Source organism: Leuciscus leuciscus (genome assembly GCF_965113295.1).
Source record: "Leuciscus leuciscus genome assembly, chromosome: 5".
NCBI lineage: Eukaryota > Metazoa > Chordata > Actinopteri > Cypriniformes > Leuciscidae > Leuciscus > Leuciscus leuciscus.
In genome coordinates this window covers 230,693-257,383 of record NC_138729.1, presented here as the reverse complement: position 1 = coordinate 257,383, position 26,691 = coordinate 230,693, and the positions used below count along the sequence as shown (strand labels likewise).

The following is a 26,691-nucleotide window of genomic DNA, read 5'->3' as shown; positions in this document are numbered from 1 at the left end:
TGTTTTGTTCAGCGGACGTTCTAAGGGACTAGCTGCGTCAAAACAGAGTCTATCCAGATGGATAGTTGATGCTATAGCGCTAGCTTACACATCCAAGGGCCTGCAATACCCGATAGGTGTCAAAGCGCACTCCACAAGAGGCATGGCCTCGTCGTGGGCTTGGTCCAGTGGGATTGCTTTGCAAGATATCTGTATGGCGGCAGGCTGGGCCTCAGCGTCTACATTTATAAGGTTTTAAAACCTCGAGGTTCCCGCTTTGCAAGCTAGGTTGCTCTCGTTTTAAATTTTCAGTATTGCCCGCCCGATCCTATCGGCTCAGGATGCTGAAACCGCTAGAGCGTCGATCACTGATCGTATGTATACTTCTGTGGGCAGTGCGTAAGTCCCCCATATTTATCAGTCCAGGCCGTGTTCGCCCTGGCTGTGTGGAACACTTGATATAATATGCTCTTATCAGAGCTTTATATTACAGGAATGATGCTTTTTTAGCCCCTCTTCCCGGATTCTCTGTGAGTCCCTTGTGATTAGGCACTGTATGAGCCCCGGGCACCTGCCCTTGGGACTTTAGTGTTATGTCTCAAGCACGCACGGCGTTTTACACTGTGTTCCCCTAGCGTAAGATTCTTACGCAAGTACGAGAGAACCTCTCGTAAGAGAACGTACTCGGTTACTAGAAGAGGAAACGAGTACTTGCGTATCTTGCCGTGCATGCGTCATGTTCTGATTCGCTTCTGCGATGAAAAACTGACCAAACCAGCCTCTCTGGGCCGTATTTATAGCCCTAGCCCCACCCGCTTTCGGCGGGACATGACGTAATGGGCGCGAAGCACCCTCATTGCTTCTGACGTCATGAGGGGCCTCTATCGATAGGCTGGTGCAGTTGCCGCAGAGCAGCCTATGGGCGCGCGAGCTGTCTCGCCCATGTCTGCATGCTGCTGCAATGCGTTTTACATTATTGCAAAATTAAGGATAATTTTTGGCTTCAATATCTCGAGGAAAAGAGGTTTTCCCCTAGCGTAAGATACTTACGCAAGTACTCGTTCCCTCTTCTAGAGAGAACCGAGGTTACGTTAGTAACTGAGTACGTTTTCTGTTAAAACAGTGTCTTGTTAGCGGCCCCTAAGTTAATAACTAATGATCGTTGCGACGGAAGTGAATCAATCAAACTAACTTTAGCTGGACAATAACATTATTCTAGAGCTGCTATAAAGCCAAAATAATCTCTGTTACTTTAATTTCCTATTATCACTGTAAAGCTGCTTTGGAACAATCCACATTGTTAAAAGCGTTATATAAATGTAGATGACTTGACTTGACTACCAATGTAAGACTCATTTTGTTCAGCTCTGATTCACAAACAGCTTTATGAGAATCAGAAAGTCTTCATTTGCCGTCCTCAGCTTAAGCCTTCACTGGTACGATCCTTTGACTTTACTAATACCTCATGCTCATTATAAATCAACATCATTAAATACTGATGACATTTTTGTACAAAACTGAATCTCGAGTCTGTAGAGCAACCTGTGTTTTAGTATTTACAAGCACCCTGGTGTGTCCATGCGTGCAGTTTTACTCTTCTGTTGCTCATGCTGCTTTACACTCCATCCTGGATTTCTTTAGTCTCCACAAGAATAACAACTATAGCAATATAACTGAAAGCAGCAATTAAGGGGCCAAGCACGACAGCGAGAGTTACAAGTAAATTTAATAGGACATAGCATTATTTAATGTAACAACTGTAAAAATGACAGAGACAGGAAGGATTCAGACTGACATAATAAGACAGATTTCACAGATTTTTTTTTTTCTCCAGATTTCACAACAAGAAGAGAGTGTGAACACAAAGCCAGTCCTGCCATTATGTACCTAAACCACATGGTTGAATAGTTAAAGGCAAAAGAAAAAGTCAGACTTGGAACGGTTTTGTGCTATAGAGTTTAAGTGACAGAACCCAAATGTGGTCTAGGGACTTCACAGACTCCCACGAGAAGAACAATAAGAAAACGAACAAACACTGGAGATGCTTGGCCCCTAAAATAAAACATACATAATAACTTACTCAACAAGAACACAACAGCCTCTTTAAAGAGCATATTGATTGAAACGGCAACACAAGCTATCAGCTTCACTAAATCTTTTGTAATAAAAACAAATCTGAGCAGCAAGCAAACACAAAAATATTACCAGAAATGTCCTGCAGCACATGTGAGTCCTGCACCTTAAAAAACAGCTCAGGCTCTTAATCACTCTCTCACCAACACTCGGTAGTGCTCACTCGCTCGCTCTTTCGGACAGTCTCTAATTTCCTGTTACTCTGTGTTACACCCCGTCAAGGGAAAAAGGGGCAACATGAAAGAGTCAACGATGTGCGAGGAATTAGAACAAAAGTTATTTATTTTCTTAATTTGGGACATATGATTCAGGAGCTGACAAAGCCAAAATAACAAACAAAACAACCTTAAATTTAAACCTCTTTCCTAAACCTTAACCCAAAAGAAAAGAAAATGAAAATACAATCGGTAAACCTATCTCCCTAACCAAAAACAGAGATTAAACAGTTTACAATAAAGAAAAGAATGGCGTCAAACTCCCTACTTTCCCAAAAATAAATCAGTATTTACAATATGGATAACCAGGCAAACAAACTGAAAAGGGCAGTCCAAATCAGTGTAAGTAAACAGGCAAAGGGTCAAATGTGCCAACAGGGCCAATGAGATTTTTAGGTACAAACAGCTTTCAAATCAAACAAAACTCAGTCTCAAAAACTCTTAACACTCAGATAATACGCTTAACACTCAGATAATACGCTTAACACTCAGATAATACGCTTAACACTCAGATAATACGCTTAACACTCAGATAATATAATACGCTTAACACTCAGATAATATAATACGCTTAACACTCAGATAATACGCTTAACACTCAGATAATACGCTTAACACTCAGATAACACGCTTAACACTCAGATAACTAGCTCTCTGCTCAAACACAAAACCCACTCCTTCCTTCCTTTAGAGGGAGTGATGACGTGTCTTTTTAAAACACGCTGCACCAATCAGGATTGAGCAGCAATCATCGTGCAGGAACCAATCAGATGATGTTCCAATCATCCTGCAGGAATCCATCAGGTGACGTTCCTAGACAGACACACTAAGAGACTGACAAAACAACAGAGAGGCAGCAAAATACAAACCATAGGGTCGTAACACCCCCACACATATGAGTAAATATGGTTACCAGTTTACAAATGGCATCTGGACAAAGAGTCTGCAATAACATTGTCAACACCTTTCTTGTACCTAATGTGCAAATTAAAACCCTGACAAATGAGTGCCCAACGCATAAGTCTCTGGTTTTTGTTACACATACGCTGCAAAAAGACTAGTGGATTATGATCCGTGAACACATCAACGGGTTGCGAACTGGAACCAACATAAACTTCAAAATGCTGTAGAGCTAACAAAAGAGCTAATGCTTCTTTTTCTATGGTACTGTAATTGAGTTTATGGCGATTAAATTTCTTTGAATAGAAACATATCGGATGGTCAATTTTTTTGTCATCTTCCTGCAGTAGGATAGCACCGGCACCCGTACCACTAGCATCTACTTCAAGTTTAAAAGGTCTAGAGAAGTCTGGGGCAGCCAAAACAGGAGCATTGCACAACAAATTTTTCAAAGACTCAAAGGCAAGTTCACATTTAGAATTCTAGTTAAAAGACACAGCTTTACGAAGGTTGTCTGTGAGAGGTTTTACAACGTCAGAAAAGTTTACAGAAATTTCTGTAGTAGCCAGCCATTCCAAGGAACCGTCTGAGTTCTCTCTTAGATTTGGGCACAGGAAACTCAACAATGGACTGAACTTTAGCTTCTAACGGGCGGACGGAACCATGACCAACCTTTTTACCCAAGTATGTGACAGTGGCATGACAGAATTCACATTTTGCCAAATTAAGTGTAAGATTAGCAGCTTGCAACCTTAAGAACACTTCTTCTAGGGTTTGTAAATGACTACTCCATGTATTGGAGTAACACACTATATCATCGATGTAAGCTTCACAATTGTTCACATTGGCTAAAACTTTATGCATTAAACGTTGGAAGGTAGCTGGAGCGTTTTTGAGGCCGAAAGCTAAAACGTTATATTGCAGAAAGGCGTCTGGGGTGGCAAAGGCTGAGATCTCAGAAGCACGCTCGGTAAGCGGGACCTGCCAATACCCTTTAAGCAAGTCTAACTTAGTTACAAACTTAGCGTGTCCAATGCGATCAATGCAATCCTCCATTCTGGGAAGAGGGTAAGAATCTGACTTCGTTAACTGATTAATTTTCTGGTAATCAGTGCAAAAACGTGATGTCCCATCAGGTTTTGGAACTAACAAACATGGGGAACACCATGGACTAGAGCTTGGCGCAGCCAGACCATTTTCAATAAGATACTGGGTTTCTTGTTTCATTACCTCACGCTTTACAGGATTAACATGATAAGCGTTCTGCTTAACAGGACGATGATCACCAACATCAATGTCATGTTTCAACACATTAGTCATAGTAGGTACATCTGAGAAAAGTGTAGAGTATCTATCAATTAACTGTATCAGTTCACTTTGGGAAGATCTGGATAGATGTGAAAGTTTAGAACTGAGACTTACAAGAGATTCCGAATTCTGCAAACGAGCACCAGAAAGGCAAGCACTTCCTAAGTGAAGATCATCCATAGAAGGAGAATATTCAGAAGGAACCACATCCACAGAAGTAACAACAGCAGGGGTAGACAATGAAGAGTCGGCAGAATCTTTAGAGTTTAGGTCGAGAGACATACAGTTTAAGCATGTTTATGTGGCATATGCGAGTCTTTCGCTTTCTTTCGGGAGTTCGTACTACATAGTCAGTATTACTTAACTTTTCCTCAATCACATACGGCCCCGAAAACTTTGCTTGTAGAGCTGAGCCAGGCAAAGGCAGCAATACAAGAACTTGATCACCAACCTTGAATGAGCGTTGAACCGACTTTCTGTCATATCTGCCCTTCATACGGGACTGAGAGGTTACTAGTGACTGCTGTGCTAGTTGCCACACTGAATGTAAACGTTCACGAAATGAACTCACATGATCTAGCACATTTTTAGAAGGGGTAACCGACTGATTTTCAGAGAGTAACTGTTCTTGTAACACCTTTAATGGTCCGCGCAGACAATGTCCAAAAACCAACTCGGCTGGACTGAATCCAAGTGATTCTTGTACCGTATTGCGAACAGCAAACAACAGAAGAGGAACCTCCTTGTCCCACTCTTTCTTATGCTGGAGACAGTAAGTTCTAATCATGGTCTTAAGAGTCTGATGAAATCTTTCAAGCACGCCTTGAGACTGGGGATGATAGGCACTGGATACGCAATATTGTATGTTCAGCTCTTTCATTACCTTACGGAATACTCTACACATGAAATTAGATCCTTGATCAGACTGAATAAACTTGGGTAGACCAAATGTTGCACAGAATTTTACAATTGCTTTTACAATTGTAGGGGCCTTCAATGAACGCAGTGGAATGGCTTCTGGGAACCTAGTAGCAGAACACATCAAAGTTAATAAGTATGAGTGACCAGGCTTCGTTCTTGGTAAAGGACCAACACAATCAATCACAAGCTTCTCGAACGGTTCATTCATCACTGGAATAGGCTTTAAGGGGGCTGGTGAAATAACCTGATTCGGTTTTCCAGCAACTTGACAATCATGGCAAGAACGACAATACTGGGACACAGTGGACTTCATTCCGGGCCAGAAAAAATGTTTCAGAAGATTAGTGTAAGTTTTCTTAATACCTAGATGACCAGAAAGTTCATGATCATGAGCCACACTTAGCACATAGTCTCTGTAAGACTTTGGAAGGACTACCTGAAAAACAGCACTCCAGTCATGCTTCAAGATCTCAGGACTCCATTTACGCATGAGCACACCGTCATCTAAAAAATAAGCAACAGCGTGATCTTGTAGTTTGGATTTATCAATCACAGCAGAAATAAGTGAAGTCAAAGTATCATCAGCTTTTTGTGCCTCTACCAACTGTTTTCTGTCAAAAGGAAAGTCAAATCTAGGTCCAAAGCTCAAATTCTCTGAACAAACATCTACAGTTGAATCCTCAACACCTGGGAAATCTGAACTCATAAACGAGTTAGAGAGATCAATTTCATTTTCAAACTTGCGAGCTTGTGCTCGAGTCACAACACAGGAGTGGAATACACTGGGAAATTCCTGAGCCAACACATCGTCTTCTGATGCACAAGGTACATCAGTAACCTCGGGGAGGCAAGAAACTTTATTTCCGGCTAAATCATTCCCAAGAATAAGAGAGATTCCTTTCAGTGGTAACTGAGTAGATACGGCCACTTTTACTAAACCAGTCACAATGTCAGAACTTAAATACACAGAATGCAAGGGAACTCTAACCACACCAAGTTCAATTCCCTGAACTAAAACATCCGAATTACAGCTAGACTGTGAAGAAAACGGGAGCACATTTGCCAGGATAAATGACTGTGCAGCACCCGTATCTCACAAAATACGTACTGGTTTGGGTTCGGAGTCCAATTCAGAAAATGACACTGTTCCTTCACATACAAAAGGTTCAAACGTGGGATCAATAGATAGCAGAGAATCAGAAGAGTGAGTACGCACAAAAGCTACGCTTTTTCTCAGATTTTTCCGCTGTAGGACAGGACAAGCAGCAATCAAATGACCCTTCTCATGACAATAAAAACATTCCCGCAACATCATTGAAGAATCAGAAGTCTGATCGCTTTGAGCAGTCACTGCAATTTTAGAATTGTGACGGCGATCTACAGTAGGGTAATGTGAAGAACGTGGGGGCGGGAAATAAACTTTTTGCGTGAGCACAAACTCATCAGCAAAAACAGCCGCCTCTGACAGTGACAAAACTTTCTGTTCATTCAAATAAACTACAATCTTTTCCGAAATGCAGTTTTTGAATTCTTCCATTAAAATTAGCTCTTTCAATTGCTCAAAAGTTGTAACTTTACAGGCAGTACACCATTTTTCAAAAAGTGTGGTTTTCTCACGTGCAAATTCAACAAATGTTTGACTGGGGGTTTTCACATGTTTTCTAAACTTCTGTCGATAAGCCTCCGGAACTAATTCATACGCTCTTAACACGGCCGATTTAACCGCACCATAGTCTAAACTTTGCTCAAGCGTCAATGCGGAACATACTTCTTGAGCCTTACCAACAAGTTTGCATTAGCCGCGTTTCCACTGTCGGGCCAGGGCCGGGCCGTGCTAGTGCGTGCCAGGGCCAGTCGCGTTTCCACTGTCACTTCCGGGGCTTGATCGGGGCTTACTCGGGGCCAACGGCCAGGATTTCTGGCCCGTCGAATACCTTGGGCCAGAGCGGGCCAGCTCGGGCTAGAGGAGTGGTTACGAACAGAGGCGGAGTTTACCTGAGTCGAGAGACGGCAGCGCCGGATAATTCTGTCAGCATTAAAGACTTTTAAAATAATTTAACTCGCGTTCATGTTTGAATGCCTTGTGTTTGTGATGCAAAAGACTATGCGCGCTAACCATTACCATAGTAAACATAGTAAACGCTTGAAGATACGCATAGTAAAAAAACATACGCTTGAAGAAATCCGACCAATCATAAAGGCTATCACAGTCATGTTTTTATTTTATCTGTCAGTAGCCCACGTCTCGTCTCTTTATACCGGACTATCATAAAATAAAGCAACTTTTTTTTCGGGAGCTTCCTCTGTGCAGAAACGAGGACGTTATAAAATACATCGTTGCTGAACTTGCTAAGCTAAGCATTCAGCGAACAACGCTTCGAGTTCGGGAAAAAATAAAAAAGTTGTGGGCGCAGTACAAGGCGATTAAAACGCACAATGGACAAAGCGGTGCCCAGAGAAGGAACTTTCCATGGTTCGACTTGATGGACGGTGTGCTGGGTCACCGTCCATCTGTTAGTGGAGAGACAAGTCGGGACACTATGGCAGCCGCGGACGGTGAGTTAATACATGCTATCTTCTTAAAATCTACGTTTTCTAACTTCCTGCCTGAATGAACATCATAATTCCCGCTGAAATGGGTGAGGTTGTATGACGTTTGATCCAGGAAGGCGTGTTAAGGGCGGGGTTTAGGGCAGCGCTGCAGGGCTAATGGCCCGGCAGTGGAAACGCAAGCCCGGTGCTTGAGGCCCGAGGCCACTGGCCCGGCTCGGCTCGCTGTTAGCCCTAGCCCGGCCCTGGCCCGACAGTGGAAACGCGGCTATTGTAACAATAAAGGCCAGATATTTCTAGGCCACTTTAATGTGGCTGTGATGCGCTCAAAAACAGTGAAATATGTATCAACTTCACTTTCTCTAAATATAGGAACTAGCGAAATTTGCCTACTAACATCGAATTCAGGACTTACCGGCGACGCATGTGACGCTGTAGGGAGAGGAGAGGAGGTGCCTGCTGGACTCTGCACAGGAGTATTTCCCCGAAACTCAGGTGGATGCCGAGCCTGCTCGAACTTTAGTTCGAGCTCCAGCTCTTTCAGCCGGATGTCTCGTTTTGTCTCGAGCTCAACAGCTCGGACACGTAACAACTGACTTTGATATTGCTGTCGGCATAATTCCACTTCCAGTTCTTTCAACCGGACTGCCAACAATCGATCCTTCGGTGCAGGAGGATTAATGGGATCCATGCGAGCCCTATCGTCAAATTTGAACTCCGTCTCGACAGTATCCAAATCCATAGACAGTGCTGGAGATGCAACACCCGTAACCTCACTTTCAACACCAGGCAAGATCTTTTGTTTTACAAGCTCCATGTGCAGTACGTCCTTAATCTCTCTCTTAAGCGCATTTCGCGGTACTACTATATAAAAAAAATCCGCGATCAACAACAAATCATCCTTGCGACATTTTTCAAATTTTTCCTCTGTAGGAGCGAGCGTGAAATTATCAAGTTCGAATTTTGATGCCATGCCAATCTCTATATTTCCTCCCACACAAAAAGAAAATCCCCAGGCAAACACTAGCAAAACAAATTCGGCTAATATAACATATCCAGCCAAGGGACGAGCCCCCAATTTCATGTTACACCCCGTCTAGGGAAAAAGGGGCAACATGAAAGAGTCAACAATGTCAAGTCAAGTCAAGTCAAGTTTATTTGTATAGCGCTTTTCACAATACAGATTGCATCAAAGCAGCTTCACAGTATTAAATTAAAATAATACAACAAAGTTTGTTTCAAGAGGAATTTATTGATTGATAAAATTTAATTAAATATCCCCAAAATATCCCCAACTGAGCAAGCCAAAGGCAACAGTGGCAAGGAACCGAAAAACTCCATCAAGTGACCTAATGGTGTCCTAAAACTCCATCAGGTGCCTTAATGGAGAAAAAAAAAAACCTTGGGAGAACCCGGGCTCAGTCGGGGGCCAGTTCTCCTCTGGCATTGGATAGAGGCCGGATTGTAGTTTGAACTGTAGGATTATATGAATGCCTGGCTGAAGAGATGCGACTTTAATCTAGTTTTAAACTGGGAGAGCGAGTCTGAGCAACGAACAGTATCAGGAAGACTATTCCAGAGTTTTGGAGCCAAATGTGAAAATGCTCTCCCTCCTTTGGTGGTTCTGGATATCCTAGGTATGACCAAAAGCCTTGAATTTAGTGATCTCAAAGAGCGCGATGGATTATAGGGCGATAGAAGATCCGTTAAATAGACTGGAGCTAAGCCGTTTAGGGCTTTATAAGTCAGTAGCAATACCTTGTAATTAATACGGAACTTTATAGGTAACCAATGCAGTGATGATAAAATCGGTGTTATATGATCATATTTTCTTGATCTCGTAAGAACTCTAGCGGCGGCATTTTGGACTAACTGTAGCTTGTTTATTGAGGATGCAGGACAACCAGCTAATAAAGCATTACAGTAATCCAGTCTCGAGGTCATGAATGCATGAACTAACTTTTCTGCATCAGAAACTGATAGCATATTACGTAGCTTAGCAATGTTTCTAAGGTGGAAAAAGGCTGTTTTTGTAACATAAGAAATATGATTTTCAAAAGACAGGTTGCAATCGAGTATAACACCCAGGTCTTTTACTGTAGAGGATAAAGTAACAGGACATCCTATGATGTTAAAGTTGTATTGTGCGAGGTTTTGTGGGCGGTTTTTTGAACCGATAAGTATTACCTCTGTCTTGTCTGGATTTAATAAAAGAAAATTACGCGTCATCCAATCTTTTATATCTTTAACACACTCTGTCAATTTGGAAAATGTAGCGTTTTCATCCGGCCGTGATGAAATATATATTTGAGTGTCATCAGCATAACAATGGAAACTAATTCCATGTTTCCTTATAATATTTCCAAGTGGCATCATATATATTGAAAATAACAGGGGGCCTAATACAGATCCCTGCGGCACTCCATAGTTTACTGGAGTTATGATCGATTTTTCTCCATTTAAATAGACAAAATGGTAGCGGTCAGATAGGTATGATTTGAACCAGCTTAGTGCTTGTCCTTGAACACCAGTATAATTTTGTAGTCGATCTAAGAGTATTGTGTGATCTATAGTATCGAACGCAGCACTAAGATCAAGTAAAACTAGTATTGAGATACAGCCTTGGTCAGAAGCTAAAAGTAAATCATTTGTGATTTTAACGAGCGCAGTTTCAGTGCTATGATGCGGTCTGAATCCAGACTGAAACTTTTCATAGATATCATTTTGTTGCAAGAAAGAGCCCAGTTGAGCGGACACCACTTTTTCTAATATTTTAGACATAAATGGAAGATTTGAAATGGGTCTATAATTTGCTAGATTATTATGATCTAATTGTGGTTTCTTAATGAGAGGTTTTATAACTGCCAGTTTAAATGTTCTTGGAACATGACCTAAAGATAAAGACGAGTTAATAATATTGAGGAGAGGCTCTTCCACTACAGATAACACTTCTTTCAGTAGTTTAGTTGGTTTAGGATCTAATAAACATGTTGTTGTTTTAGATGAAGTGATAAGTTTATTTAACTCTTTTTGTTCTATAGTTGTAAAGCACTGTAATTGTTCTTTCGGGGTGATAATTGAAGCTGAATTGTAAGGCGCGATTGAAGATTGAACGTTTATAATTGTGGTTCTGATGCTTTCTATTTTCTCAGTGAAGAAGTTCATGAAATCATTACTACTGAACTGTAACGGGATATTTTGTTCGGGTGACGTCTGTTTATTTGTTAGTCTAGCCACGGTGTTAAATAGAAACCTTGGATTGTTTTGGTTGTTTTCTATTAGTTTGCGGAGGTGCTCAGCCCTGGCAGCTTTTAGGGCCTTTTTATAACGTGACATACTGTCTTTCCACGCGATTCTAAAGACCTCTAAATTAGTTTGTTTCCATTTACGCTCTAAAATACGGGTTTCTCTCTTTAAAACATGCGTAGTATTGTTATACCATGGTGCTTTATTTTTCTCTCTGACCTTTTTTAATTTAATAGGTGCAACCACATCCAATGTTCTAGAGAGAATGGTGCTCATAGTGCTAGTTAGTTCTTCTAGTTCATCTGTTTGTTTGGGTTCAGGCAGCAGCTGAGACAGATTAGATAAGCAATTTGAGAAATTATCTATGGTGGATGGGAGGATTGTTCTGCCTGGTTGATAACGCGACGCCGCATGACATATTACAGCAGTACGTAATATGCAAGTTACCATGTAGTGATCAGTGACTTCATCACTTTGTGGAATGATATCTATATCGGTTGGATCGGTTCCGTGTGATATAATTAAATCGAGTGTATGATTAAGACGATGAGTTGGTCCGGTGACGTTTTGCTTGACCCCAAATGAATTTAATAAATCTGTAAACGCAGCTCCTAACGCATCATTTGGATTATCTACGTGTATGTTAAAATCTCCAACAATTAATGCTTTATCGACATTGACTAATAGGTCTGAGAGAAAATCTGCAAACTCTTTTAGGAAATCAGCGTAAGGCCCTGGCGGTCTATATACGGTAGCCAAGGCTAGAGATAATAGGGATGTTTTTCTAACATCTAAGAGCGTAACATTTAGTACAAGTACTTCAAATGAAATAAACTTATAACCCGTTTTCTGAGAAAAGTCTTTCTTCAGAATCTCCATCTGGCGCAGCCTGATGTCGTTCACTCCCGCGTGCAGGACCACAGTTCCGACGCGCTCGTCACCGTTCAGGATCTCGGGAACGCGAGCAGCGATTTCAGAAACACGAGCACCAGGGAAGCAATGACTTTGCACCTTACTTGTACCTAACGTAGCGTGTACGTGCCGAACGATGGAATCGCCGATGATCACAGCATCGCGTTCTGTTTCGCGTAGAGGGGAGAAGCGGTTTTGTGTCGATAACTCGAAAACCGGGAGGGTCGGAGAAAGTCTTGGTCTAAACCTGACTCGCGTCTTCCGCTGCGGAACCACCCAGGCTTCGTGGTGGCGTGTTGGAGCCGGAGTGAACGAGACCATGGCTGATTGCGACCGATGCTGAGGAACGCACGGAGTAGACGCGGTCGGAGTCAGCGGGTTAGTAACGTTAAACACTGATTTGTGTGCGTCGGCGCGTGATGTTTCAAGAGCCAAACACCGGTCTCTCAGCTCGGCCTGTCTCAATAAAAGGTTGTGGATCTGTTTCTCAACAGCTTCCAGCTCAGACTGCAGTGCGTGAAGCTCAAATGTGTCCTCACCTGCACCAAGCGGTAGACTACTTACATCTGATATATTCGCCATTTTAACAGATGGACAGTGAGTTAGCAACGAAGCTACCAGTGATGCTATCAATATTAATACTAATTTATATTATAAGTTTGTTTGTAAATGAGTGTGGAGAAGACGCGTTCAGCCGTGATCCACGGACGTAACCTTTAAGAGTATGCAGCGTTGGATCACTAATAGGCTTGAGACGCGTCTGCTCAACAGTCCGCGTTGTAACTATGAGGTTTTTTAGTGGTAGGGGTGTAGAGTAGACGCACGATAGGCGAAAAAAAAGTGTTTGTTTATAAGTGAGTGTGGAGAAGACTCGTTCAGCCGTGATCCACGGACGTAACCTTTAAGAGTATGCAGCGTTGGATCACTAATAGGCTTGAGACGCGTCTGCTCAACAGTCCGCGTTGTAACAATGAGGTTTGAGCAGTAGTGCTTCTCAGTGAGGAAGAGTAGAAAATGTTCGTTGTAAGCGGGTTTAAAGAGAAAAATCAAGAATTATAAATCAAATCGATAGAGCTCCAAAAACAACAACGCATTCAGACGCAACGCATGATAATGACAGGACAAGACATTATTCACCGTGTTTGTTGAGTGTTTCTTATTCACCTGAGCTTTTATGAACTCAAAGGCGCGAGAGAAAATAAATAAATAAAAATAGCTGAGCGCAAGGGTGGCGCGTTAACAGGCTAGCGAATTACTAGCGTGTTATGCGTCAGGGTTGGGTAAGCTGTATTTAGTAGTAATATAAACAACTAGAAATTGTAGTAAATGATGGTTCAAAACAAGGAAATACGAGGCTAAGACGGAGCTTACAGCTCCGAAGCAAACACACTCACAGCAGGCAGCGAGAAAAATCAAGAATTATAAATCAAATCGATAGAGCTCCAAAAACAACAACGCATTCAGACGCGACGCATGATAATAACAGGACAAGACATTACTCACCGTGTTTGTTGAGTGATTCTTACTCACCTGAGCTTTTATGAACTCAAAGGCGCGAGCGCGCGAGAGACAAATAAATAAATAAAAATAGCTGAGCGCACGGGTGGCGCGTTAGCAGGCTAGCGAATTACTACCGTGTTGTGCTAGTAGCAACGGAAGCCAGCGATGTTGGGCAAGCCGTATTTAGTAGTAGTATAAACAACTAGAAATTGTAGTAAATTCTGGTTCAAAACAAGGAAATACGAGGCTAAGACGGAGCTTACAGCACCGAAGCAAAAACACTCACGGCAGACAGGAGCAATCGAGCAAGTAATAGACCTACAATGTCTTCTTCTTCTTCTTCTTCTTCTTCTTCTTCCTCGCAACAATGTGCGAGGAATTAGAACAAAAGTTATTTATTTTCTTAATTTGGGACATATGATTCAGGAGCTGACAAAGCCAAAATAAACAAAACAACCTTAAATTTAAACCTCTTTCCTAAACCTTAACCCAAAAGAAAAGAAAATGAAAATACAATCCGTAAACCCATCTCCCTAACCAAAAACAGAGATTAAACAGTTTACAATAAAGAAAAGAATGGCGTCAAACTCCCTACTTTCCCAAAAATAAATCAGTATTTACAATATGGACAACCAGGCAAACAAACTGAAAAGGGCAGTCCAAATCAGTGTCAGTAAACAGGCAAAGGGTCAAATGTGCCAACAGGGCCAATGAGATTTTTAGGTACAAACAGCTTTCAAATCAATCAAACAAACAAACAAACAAACGGTACTCACAGTCTCAAAAACTCTTAACACTCAAATACTCTTTACACTCAAATACTCTGAACACTTGTGACGGTGCAATGGAAGTAACCTATCATCCGTTACAGAACAGTACACAATTACTCAACCAATTCGACATAAATTTTTTTTTTTTTGTCTTAGGCCTGTCTTAAATCTTTTAGCTTTTCCTTTTTTTCAACAAAAACAATGTCAAAAGAAATTAAACATTTTTCACAGAATCATCATGAATCATAATGAAACAAAGTATTTCATCAACACTGGGATAAATGAAATGTAACATCAATTTCATCAGTTTGAACATTTCATGTATTGAGGCCCACAAAATAAAATAAGACAATAAAGGTCTTTGGTTTAACTCATATCACGTAACAGCAATAACTCAATGTGAGTAAACTTTTCTAACAGTTCGTAAACAAACCACCTCAGAAATGTTAGCGTTCGTTAGTGAGTGGTTAAGTGTGTGTGTATGTGTGTGTGTGTATATATATGTGCGTAGAAGATCACAGTTCAGTTTGTAGCGTCTTTTCCGTGGGTGGGCGAGTGAATGAATAGTTTGTAAGAGGAAGAGTGGTGTACTGTTCCAGTCCTACCTGGAGTCAACCGCACAGTATCTTGATCTCACAGTCCTCAATGAAAAGGGTAACTCACTCGCAGTCGCAGCGCTGTAACGTTCGGCTCGTGCTCAGCCCAGGCACCTCTGATAACGTGTCTTTCAGGAAAAACAACAGCAATAATCCAGACACTCTTTCACAGTGCAGCCAGCAGTTACTTAGGAACACAGCAAACTTCCCTCGAGTTTTCTCCTTTCAGCGGCGTTGTAATAGAGAATCAAAACAATGTCTATTTAACTCACGCACAGCTCAAACGCAGCCGGTGAACGAGCGTCTTTTAGAAATAGCAACAGCACAAATCCCAACACTCTCCCGCAACGCAGCCAGCAAAGTGGTTAGACATCAGGTAACTCAGGCGTTTTTTGGAAACTCCGGCAGCTGCTCGAACTCGTTCACACTGTGTTTGTCAAACTTCCCCACCTTAAGCCCCGCACACCTGTTGCTTAAATAATTCACTACGTACTTCCCGCTCACCACACCGCATTGCATTTTGGTCAGTGTAGTTCCTTATCTTCGCCACACACTCAGATAATACTCTTAACACTCAGATAATACTCTTAACACTCAGATCACAAGCTCTCTGCTCAAACACAAAACCCACTCCTTCCTTCCTTTAGAGGAAGTGATGACGTGTCTTTTTAAAACACGCTGCACCAATCAGGATCGAGCAGCAATCATCGTGCAGGAACCAATCAGATGTCGTTCCAATCATCCTGCAGGAATCCATCAGGTGACGTTCCTAGACAGACACACTAGCTGTGTCCCAATGTGAAGGCTGCATCCTTCGAAGGACTGAAGACTTCAAGGATGCAGCCTATGCGTCCTCCGAAGGACGCACCATGTAGCCTTCATAGGATTTCCTAATTGCGCAACCAGGTGTTTCTGATCACCGCTCCTCAACGGTGCGAGAGGACAGCTGCCATCCTGATAATTCATTTGATATAGCCTAATTGAGTAAACAGCTATGGAGCCAGAATTGGCTATTGTCATTTTTATGTTTTATATTTTACTGGAGGACATGTTGAGGATGTTTCAGCCCCGGCGCTGCCGGATCATGTATTTTCGGTTTAGCCCTGTTTGAATATAAAACCCAATTGAATATAAAAAAGTCCAGTATTTCTCGCGCTCGTCATCGGCAGCTGTCACGGTTGCCAGGCGACAAGAACAGTCCTTGTAGGCTAGACCGGTCCGAGCTTCAGATGCGCCCTTTGATATGGGACGCAGCTGTAATTAGCAACAATTTGTTAATATAGTGACAACAGACCTACATTTTGTTACTTTAATTTTCGGAACTGCATATTTCATTAAATATTCACGTGCAAATGTGAAGTAACCTACTGAAGTACCTGTTTTCCCTCACATAGGCTATGATTTTACATTAAACTACACAAAAGTATATAATGTAACAACCTTGAAAATATTCAGAAGTAAAATGCAGTAGTAGCATAATATAAATACAAAACTATAATAAAAACCCTGACAAGGAGTTCCCTTTCAAGGGAACTCGCGTTGCGTCGAAATTGACGCTATGGGGAACGCTTTGCGTGATGACGTCTTGAAGCACATGTAAAATCAGTCCAATGGTGTGGCGGAACGTCAGAGGCGGGTGACGTCACGTACCAGGAAGCTATAAAAGCCAGCCCGAAACAGAAAACGAAAGCTTTCTGAGTCTTCAGTTGCGCTCTGTGTGAAATCTGTCCCTGTTATTTGGTGTTGTCTGTCTATATTATATTATTATATTTATATATTCAGTATGGCGAGTAACAGTGTTGGGGAAGTTACTTTTAAAAAGTAGTGTTTGCTCGTTACTCGTTACTTTTTAAAAAAGTAATCCGTTACTTTACTTAGTTACCCCGTTTGGAAAGTAACTTTTTACGTTACTCTTACGTTACTTTTATGTTGCTTGACTTTGGGCAGAACCCAATATCTGTTCCTAAATATGTAGACATAAAGTTATACAATGGAGCATATAACATAGGCTAACAGGTAATTATTTTGTGCTCTTTATTATAAAAAATAGTATAAATTTCAAAAGAAAAAAAGTCCTTCTCATTGGCGCTGCTGTGTGCGGCAACTTTTATTCTCAGCCGGCTCTGCATCATGGGGTAGAGTGCGACACTCCGCGATGAGCCGTGTGCTCGCGCCACTTCTCTCCGCTCCGCTTCCCCTATCCACCGAACTTTAAATTTCGGCAACAGCCAATAAAGCTTCCCTGCTCTCTAACACCGGTGCGAATCGCATCTTGATAACATAGGACAAAATGATATAGAAGACATAAGCTTAGTTTTCAGACATACGACTCACTCTATCAAGGGAGTAGGAGAAAAAAAAGAGATTTTTTAAAAGTACACATATTCAAGCTTTCTATATATTTCTCAGGTCTGTGAGACAAGTAGCTTATGAGTTTCGGTTAATTTACAGTATGGAGAGGAGCTCCAGTTCACGCGCTGGTGCCGTCATGATTATTTTGCATGCCATATTTACTTATTTATTAAAATCAGGCAATTAATTGGTTGGTAAAACATTGATTAAAATTAAGATACAATTAATACAAAACGAAATTCGTTTTAAAGAAAGTCTTTCTACAAAAACAAACTTAATAAAGTGGTCTAAATCATGTCTGCCCACTCCATTTATCTCCCGATATATTGCACAAAATTATGATCTTACTCACGCTTTTCACTTTTCATATAATCAACATAGATTAAATTATTTATTTATTTTATTTAAACATAAATATGAAACTAAATAGTTTTCTTTAATTTACTTCTTATTTAATTCAGCCAACTGGTTGATAAAACATTGATTAAAATTAAGATACAATTAATACAAAACGAAATTCACTTTAAATACAGGTTTTCTACAAAAACAAACTTAATAAAGTGGTCAAAGTGGTCTCCACACTCCATTTGTCTCCCGATATATTGCGCAATTTTTTTATTTAATTTAATTTAAACATAAATATGAAACTAAATCGTTTTCTTCAGTTCTCAACAGTTCTCTTCTCTCAAGCGCGCAGCTGAGGCAGTGTCGCTGTCAAATATATCCATGGGAAAAGTAACGTTGCGCCGAATTGAAAAAGGAACTACGTTTCGTTACCAAATTTTTTGTAGTAACGCGTTACACTACTTTTTACCCAAAAAAGTAGTTGCGTTACACACAACACTGGCGAGTAAGCAGCAGCAGTTTAGAGTGTGTGTTCACCCCTGCCCGCGTTATTTAACGAGTGGGGACACTCACACTCTTTGTGTTGTCTATTTGGGTGAAGAGCATGCCCAGTCAGCACTCGAGGGTGCTGGCTGTGAGCATTGCGATGCGCTTCCTATGCATACGCTCAGATCCCGCCTGGCTTTATTTAACCAGGATCGCGTTCCCCAGGGCTCTGGTCCCGCCGCTGCCGAGGCACGGCGTCGATCACAGACCTGGGGTTCGCAAATGGATCTATCAGTGGATGTTGAGACGGGCTCTGCCTTATCTCAGCCTCTTTCTGATAGATCCAGTGCCTCTCATCAGGGTGTGGAAGCACGCGTTGCGGTTTCTTCCCCCCCGATGGAGGCACCAATACTGCAATTGTCCAGCTCTGAGGAGTTGGACGTTGTTAGTATTGACGCTGAGTCTGAGGATTCGCCACCTCAGTCTCATGCGTTTGAAGAATTGCTCGATGTTGTTACGAGAGCTGTCGAGCAATTATCTGTTGAGTGGCCAGAGGATCGGCAGGGCGCTCGTTCGAAAAGCAAACTCGACGAGCGTTTCCTGCCATCTCGTGCACAGCCTCAGCGCAGAAGCCATCCGTTTTTCCCCGATCTCCACACAAGAGGTGTCGAGATCGTGGGGGAAACCAGTGTCATATAGAGTGTATACTGCACAAACATCACACTATTCTTCCATTCACAATTATAAAGAGCATGGTTATGGGGAGATGCCGAAGGTGGAAGAGACGCTCGCGAGCTATCTCTCTCCAGCAACGGCATCTTCTCTGAAGGCTCCTGCACTACCATCCAAGCCAGTAAAATTCACATCTTCCCTGGTTCATAAGGCTTATGCCGCCGCCGGCCAAGCTGCAGCGTGTTTACACACAATGTCACTAATGCAAGCGTACCAGGCTGAATTATTGGATGATTCTGAAGAGGGCGGGGGTATTGGTTCCGAAACTGTGTCTGAGTTGCGTAGAGCCACAGATTTGTCTCTCAGGGCCACCAAGGAGACGGCTAAATCCATCGGCCGTTCTATGGCAGCCCTGGTGGCCACTGAGAGGCATCTGTGGCTCAATTTAAGTGATATAAAGGACAAAGAGAAACATGTTCTTTTAGATGCACCGGTTTCCACTGAAGGTTTATTTGGAGATGCAGTTAATAGTGCTGTAGCTAAATCTCAAGAAGCTTCAAAACAGGCAGCAGCACTTCAGAAACTTCTCCCCCGCCGTTCTTTCATTGAGGCTGCTGAGCGGGAGCAGCCTCACTCATCTAAAAAGAGCGCTGAGCACCGTGCCACTCAGAAACAGAGCGTTTCCTCCCGTGCTCCCCCACAAAAATCTCGGGGACACAGAGGGCGCTCTCAAACCCAGCAGTCTTCGAGGGGTAAAACGGATCTGTGGACCGTTATTACTGCCAAGAAGGCTGCTGGGAAAAAGTCCTGATGTCTGAGGGCTCAGGACAAATGAGGGTAGTCCCCCCCGAAGTAGAGCGGCCAACACCTCTTTTTACGGTGCCCGTCTCTCTTCGGTGCCCTCAGGGGACCGGTCTGCCAACCCTGCCGCCTCCGGTGTTTCAGGGCGCAGCGGTCTCCGGCGAGCACATATCTCAAGGACCACCCGGAAACGTAGTGGCCTCGGGATGCCCGCCCCCTCTGAGGAGGGTGTTAGAGCAGTCTGTTCAGTCGTTCCCTGCCGGTGCGCCGTTACAGGGCGACGAACCGACTACTCAACAGCAGGAGAAAAATACGGTGCCCGTCTCTCTTCGGTGCCCTCAGGGGACCGGTCTGCCAACCCTGCCGCCTCCGGTGTTTCAGGGCGCAGCGGTCTCCGGCGAGCACATATCTCAAGGACCACCCGGAAACGTAGTGGCCTCGGGATGCCCGCCCCCTCTGAGGAGGGTGTTAGAGCAGTCTGTTCAGTCGTTCCCTGCCGGTGCGCCGTTACAGGGCGACGAACCGACTACTCAACAGCAACACAATCCAGAAACCAGTCTCGAGAGGCTGGTACCTCTAGTAGAATCTTTGACAGCGTGGAAGCTACTGTCAAATGTTTCTCGTTGGGTCCTGCAGACCGTGGAAAAAGGGTATCAGATACAATTCTAGAAACGCCCACCTCGGTTTATGGGGGTCCTGCCCACAGTGGTGGGCCCCGAGCAGGTTCTGGTTATGGAACAGGAAGTAAACACTCTGTTAGAGAAAGGGGCCATAGAATATGTACCTCCCTCCAACAGGGAAACCGGGTTTTACAGCCGGTACTTCATAGTTCCAAAGAAGGACGGGGGATTGCGTCCCATTTTAGATCTTAGAATTCTGAATGAGTCAGTCATGCAGCTCAAGTTCAAAATGTTAACATTGAGACAATCGTGCCACAGATCAGGTCCGAGGACTGGTTTGTCACAATAGACCTCAAGGACGCATATTTCCATCCGTCCGTGTCATTGGAAGTTCCTGAGGTTTGCTTTCGGGGGCAAAGCATACCAATGTCGAGTTCTTCCATTCGGCCTGGCTTTATCACCCCGCACTTTCACCAAATGCGTGGATGCAGCTCTGGCGCCTCTGCGCCTCCAGGGTATTCGCATCACGAACTACATCGACGATTGGTTGATTTTAGCTCAGTCGCATCAGTTGGCGGTTCAACATCGGGATGTTGTTCTCGCCCATATGAAAGAGTTGGGGTTACGGCTGAACGCCAAGAAGAGTGTGCTTTCTCCATTTTAGAGGACCACTTTTTTAGGCGTGGTTTGGGATTCAGTGTCGATGCAGGCGCGCCTGTCACCGCCACGCATAGATTCCATCTTGGCAGCTGTGAAAAGTGTGAAGCTAGGCCAGCTACTCACTGTCAAACAGTTCCAGAGACTGTTGGGTCTCATGGCAGCAGCTTCCAACGTGATACCTTTTGGACTGCTGCACATGAGGCCCCTGCAGTGGTGGCTCAGGACCAGGGGGTTTCCCCGAGGGGCAACCCATTTCGCACAATCAAGGTCACGCGGCGATGCCTACGTGCCTTGGTTATGTGGAAGAAACCTTGGTTCCTGTCCCAGGGCCCAGTGCTGGGAGCTCCTTGTCGTCGCAAACTGCTAACGACGGATGCTTCCCTCACGGGTTGGGGAGCGATCCTAGAGGGTCGCTCATCTCAAGGTCTGTGGGAAGACCATCATCATTCCTGGCATATCTATCGCCTAGAGATGTTAGCTGTCTTCCGGGCTCTGAGGAGCTTTATCACAGGTCTCAGGGGACACCATGTGTTAGTGCATCCGGACAACACGTCGGTAGTCGCCTATATCAACCACCAAGGGGGTTTGCGCTCGTGCCCATTATCCAATCTGGCACGCCATATCCTCTTGTGGTCCCAGGGTAAGTTGCTGTCACTCAGGGCAGCCTACATCCCCGGGGTCCAGAATATAGGAGCAGACACTCTGTCGAGACAGGGGCCGAGGCCCGGGGAATGGAGGCTCCACCCCCGAGGTGGTGGAGCTGATATGGAGGGAGTTTGGCCAAGCATAAGTGGATCTGTTTGCGTCTCGAGAGACGTCTCACTGTCCACTTTGGTTCTCCCTCACGCATCCAGTTCCTCTGGGACTGGATGCTATGGTACAGACGTGGCCGAGGCTACGTCTGTACGCCTTTCCCCCAGTTGCTCTGCTACCGGGAGTTCTGGAGAGAGTTCGCAGGGACCGGGTTTGCCTGCTTCTTATAGCCCTGCGCTGGCCGGGCAGAGTATGGTTTCCCGATCTTGTGTCCCTCCTTGGCGGGCCTCCTCTGGAGCTACCCGTCAGGAGGGACCTTCTGTCCCAAGCAGGGGGCTCGATTTTTCACCCCCGACCGGAACTGTGGAACCTGTGGGCTTGGCCTCTGAGGGGGCCCAGGTCATAGAGTCAGGTCTCTCAACTGAGGTTGTTGAGACCATTCTACAGTCCAGAGCTCCCTCCACGAGGAAACTTTATGCCCTGAACTGGAGAGTATTCACTTCTTTGTGTAGTGACCGTCGGTTGGATCCAGTCAACTGCCCAATTGGTACAGTTCTGGAGTTCCTGCAGGACCGGTTCACTGCAGGTCTGACCCCGTCCACTTTAAAGGTTTATGTGGCAGCCATAGGTGCATACCACATTCTTTTGGGTGGAATGTCTGTGGGGAAAGACCCTTTGGTATCTCGTTTCCCTCATGGCACTTGGAGGCCTTCTGTCCTCCTCCCTTTCGAAAAGCGGACCAGGAGGCGAATAATTTGCTTTGCCCTGTTCGGGCGTTAGACGCGTATGTCCACAGAGCTGCCCTGTGGCGTAAAAGTGATCAATTGTTTGTATGCTTTGGGTCCCCTAACAAGGGAGGTCCAGTGTCTAAGCAAAGGATGAGCAAGTGGGTGGTTGAGGCTATCTCACTTGCTTATGAGGCGGCTGGGCAGCCTTCTCCTTGGGCTGTCCGGTCGCACTCTACTAGGAGTATGGCGGCCTCTAAGGCCCTTATATCAGGAGTGTCTTTGCAGGATGTTTGTGATGCGGCAGGCTGGTCCTCACCGCACACCTTCGTCAGGTGCTACTCTTTAGACCTAGACTCTACTCCAGGGTCTCAGGTTTTGTCTTACTAGTGCTGCTCACTTGATTTCACACAGGACAGACATTTGTAGCTATGGTGGCGTTGGTATAGACGTTCCCCATAGCGTCAATTTCAACGCAACGCGAGTTCCCTTGAAAGGGAACGCCTCGGTTACGACTGTAACCTCGGTTCCCTGAAGAGGGAACGAGCGTTGCGTCGCCTTGCCATATCTCCTTCATGCCTGTCAGCACGACTTCAGACTCTACGAAGCTTTCGTTTTCTGTTTCGGGCTGGCTTTTATAGCTTCCTGGTACGTGACGTCACCCGCCTCTGACGTTCCGCCACACCATTGGACTGATTTTACATGTGCTTCAAGACGTCATCACGCAAAGCGTTCCCCATAGCGTCAATTTCGACGCAACGCTCGTTCCCTCTTCAGGGAACCGAGGTTACAGTCGTAACCGAGGCGTTTTTTCACCTGCAGAATACATACCTAGTTTTACTCTTGATACTAAAAACTTGTTATTTTTTCAGAAATTACTCTTTTTGAAAAAGAAAAAAAGACCTCAGTGACATGGCAGCCGTCGACTGAGTCAGCCCTGCAAACCTGTTGGTAGACAACTTAGTGGATAGTGGAAAGATGCACTCAAACACTCTGGAGAGCGTCCCAGATGATGTCCCACCAGCAGAGAGGCCTTACCAGGGGCAGCCCATTCCAGTCCAGCAGCTCCAGGGTCTCCCTGCTCAGCTGAATAAAAGTCTACATCATTTTTTTCTTATTTTATGTACTGTAAATGTTTGTTGATTTTGATATGTTTAACGTATGTTGTTAATAGTTGGAAAAGGTACTTTAATGTAGCCCGTGGAACAAATGATTTTCATTTACCAATTTTATTTGAAAAAATAAAACAATGTCCAGAACAATTCATTCTCTTTTATTTACACATTTAAAGTTGCATAAAAAGAATGTACAGATTTTTTCTTTCCTTTTAAAAAATAAAAAGGAAAAAAATTAAACAAGAATATGTAGAAAAAAATATATATTTTTCAATCATTTTGTCAAGAAGAGAAAACAGCCTGTCCATCCTCTCCCTGCTCTCCTCGCCTCTGCCTTCCTGCTGGTGCTGCTGGTGCTGGTTCCTCCTCACCGTGGGCACCCACTGCTGAACTGGGCCCTGAGGACAAACCAGGGCCAAGTTTCAGCAGTGGGGTTCCCACTCACACCCTCACCTGTCCCAGGACACTTGCAATCCTAAGGGCAGAGCAAATGAACCATGGCTTGTTAACAACAACAGCACAATACATTTCAGCAAAGACGTGTGTATTATCTTTCTTACTTTGTAATTTTTTTTATTTATTTTTTTTAATTGCTCTAAAAAAGCTTAACACATGGGTGCAATCTTAAGTGCATTGTTAACACTGCAAAATATGACACATCAAGACATGCATACAAAATACTTAAGAAATCATATTTCTATATACTCAAATTTGGTTAAAACCACATAGCTTTCATGACAGCACTACAAAAACACATACAAGTGAAACCCCATTCCCTTATCAACTGCTTTTCTTATTGTTGTGGGCTTTATAGGGTGAGTGATATTTCTTATAATACACAAGTGAGATAGACTAGTGCAAATATTACAAATAGGTCGTTAAACTAATATTAGCACAAGTTTTGCCTCAAACTACCTGACAAATGAAGCCACGCAATGGTGACGGAGGAGTTAAGATGAAGTTTATAATAAACTTTAACTCGGTTTCGCTAGCTATTTAAGTAAATGAAAACATAATACTTACATTTAAATGTGAATTTGCTGTCCACCACCGATCTCTAGTCTCGGCCGCCTTTAAAAATAAATAAATAAATGCTGTCGTCACCGGCGCGCAATGACTTATGGGGTAGAATAGGGTAGGATAGGCCGCTAAGTGTCCATTTATGTATCCTTCCTTTCACGAGGAAACGAAGAGCGCATTTGGCGTCGCTTTTGAATCAGGGTAGCCTTCGTCGCGTCACGATGACGCAACCGGCTTTCGAATACGGCCTTCGGAGGATGCAGAACTGAATTGGGACAGCCTTCATCGCGCCGCGGTGACGCAATCGGCCTTCAAATGCGGCCAATCGTCCTTCAAATACGACCTTCGGAGGATGCAGCCTTCACATTGGGACACAGCTATTGAGAGACTGACAAAACAACAGAGAGGCAGCAAAATACAAACCATAGGGTCGTAACACTATGTCATGCTGGATCAATGTTCTGTCCCAGTCTCGTGCTGAGGAGAGATGTGTCCTCTCAAAGGAGAAGTGCAGAGAAGGAAAATACAACATGATTTGCATGTGCCTTTGGATAAAGAATGAGGGACTTAACTTACTGTATAACAGCACTGATTATTTTAAAGGATCTCTTAATGTGATTAAAATGATTCTGTATGTGCTTTCTTGTGATTAGGCGTGCATCTCTGTCTCTTCAATCTTCAGCTTTGTAATTTCTTCAGTCATTTTTAGGCATCTGTCTTTCTGTCCTACTCTCAAAAAATCTATAAATATAAGTAAAGTTTCTCAAGTAGATATTAAGGTAGAGATGAAAACATCTTAACATTAAAAAGGTAAAAGACGTCAAGATTTATATATAAATATGATTGTCCTTCCAGTTGAGCTTGATTGTACAGTACAATGACCAGTGCTTTTGAACCCAAATTGTTAAGAGTGAATCATTGCGTATGCAGAGGTGTAAAGTCCAGGTTCAGAAAGTAAAAATCCTCTTCAGTATTTTGTTCCAATCACCTGGATTTGCTAATTAGCACAGTCTTTCAGCCAGGAGAACTAATGAGTGGAATCAGCTGGCTGAGTTCATGGGTGGAATAAACATGTGGGAAGACTTTTACTTTCTTACCTCTGGACTTTACACCTCTGTGCGTATGTGTATTTAGAAGAATATGGCTGTGTGTGTGTGTGTGTGTGTGTGTGTGTGTGTGTGTGTGTGTGTGTGTGTGTGTGTGTGTGTGTGTGTGTGTGATGCACTGTCCTACTCCTGATTGAAGGAGGTATTCGTCACAAGGTTACGGTGTAGATTTGGATTCTGACTGTGTCGGTTGCGGCTCCGAACAGATGAGAATGTAGTGTCACACCCTGGAACTTTGCACTTGTAAAGGAGGCGAAGGTGCACCGTTTTGTAATGAGCCCTGAATGTGCCTTTGTTGCTGTAAACCTTCTGACAGAGATGGCAAGTGATGGGAGATGAGCTGTGAGACTGCAGGCTGAAGCACGGTGGAGACGAGACACTGAGCCTGTCGCAGGAGGAGCGACGACAGTGAAGGACGAGAGAGGACCAGGGGTCTCATTTATAAAACTGTGCGTAGGAACCTTACTAAAAGTGTACGTGCGCCCGAAAGGCAAAAATGGCGTACGCAAAAAAATATTCAGACTTATAAAACCGTTCGTACGCCAGAACCTGCGCAGAATTCACTTTATAAATCCCAGTCAGCGGAAGATTGTGCGCACATGCGTCTCCACCCCGAAATAACCATATATGGAGCTTACAATGCCTAGTTTTACTATGCAGATCCTCATCTGCATATCATTTGCATATTATTATTCATCCACGTGATAACGTTTAACGGTACAAGACACATTACATTAATAAAAATCAAGTAGTTGCCTATCCTGTCTGCGTACAGACAGGAGCAGCTGGCTCTTTGGTGCAGTTATAACAACCTGGAGCTGAACACGCTCAAAACAGTGGAGATGATCGTGGACTTCAGGAGAAACCCCCCTGCACTCCCTTCACTCACCATCATGGACAGCACTGTGACTGCAGTAGAGTCATTCAGGTTCCTGGGCACCACCATCTCTCAGGATCTGAAGTGGGACACTCACATAGACTCTATTGTGAAGAAAGCCCAACAGAG

General features: G+C 43.6%; 1 long non-coding RNA gene across 1 annotated transcript in view; it reads right to left on the bottom strand.

Moving 5' to 3' along the window:
• Nucleotides 1-26,051, bottom strand: part of LOC309498488 — a 31,825-nt gene extending 5,774 nt beyond the window's left edge. The window contains exons 1-2 of the long non-coding RNA XR_014205965.1: nucleotides 25,017-26,051; nucleotides 1,308-2,312 (exon numbers count right to left, since the gene is read on the bottom strand). This is a non-coding gene — a long non-coding RNA (uncharacterized lncRNA). The remainder of the gene's footprint in view (nucleotides 1-1,307; nucleotides 2,313-25,016) is intronic.
• Nucleotides 26,052-26,691: the final 640 nt, after the last annotated feature.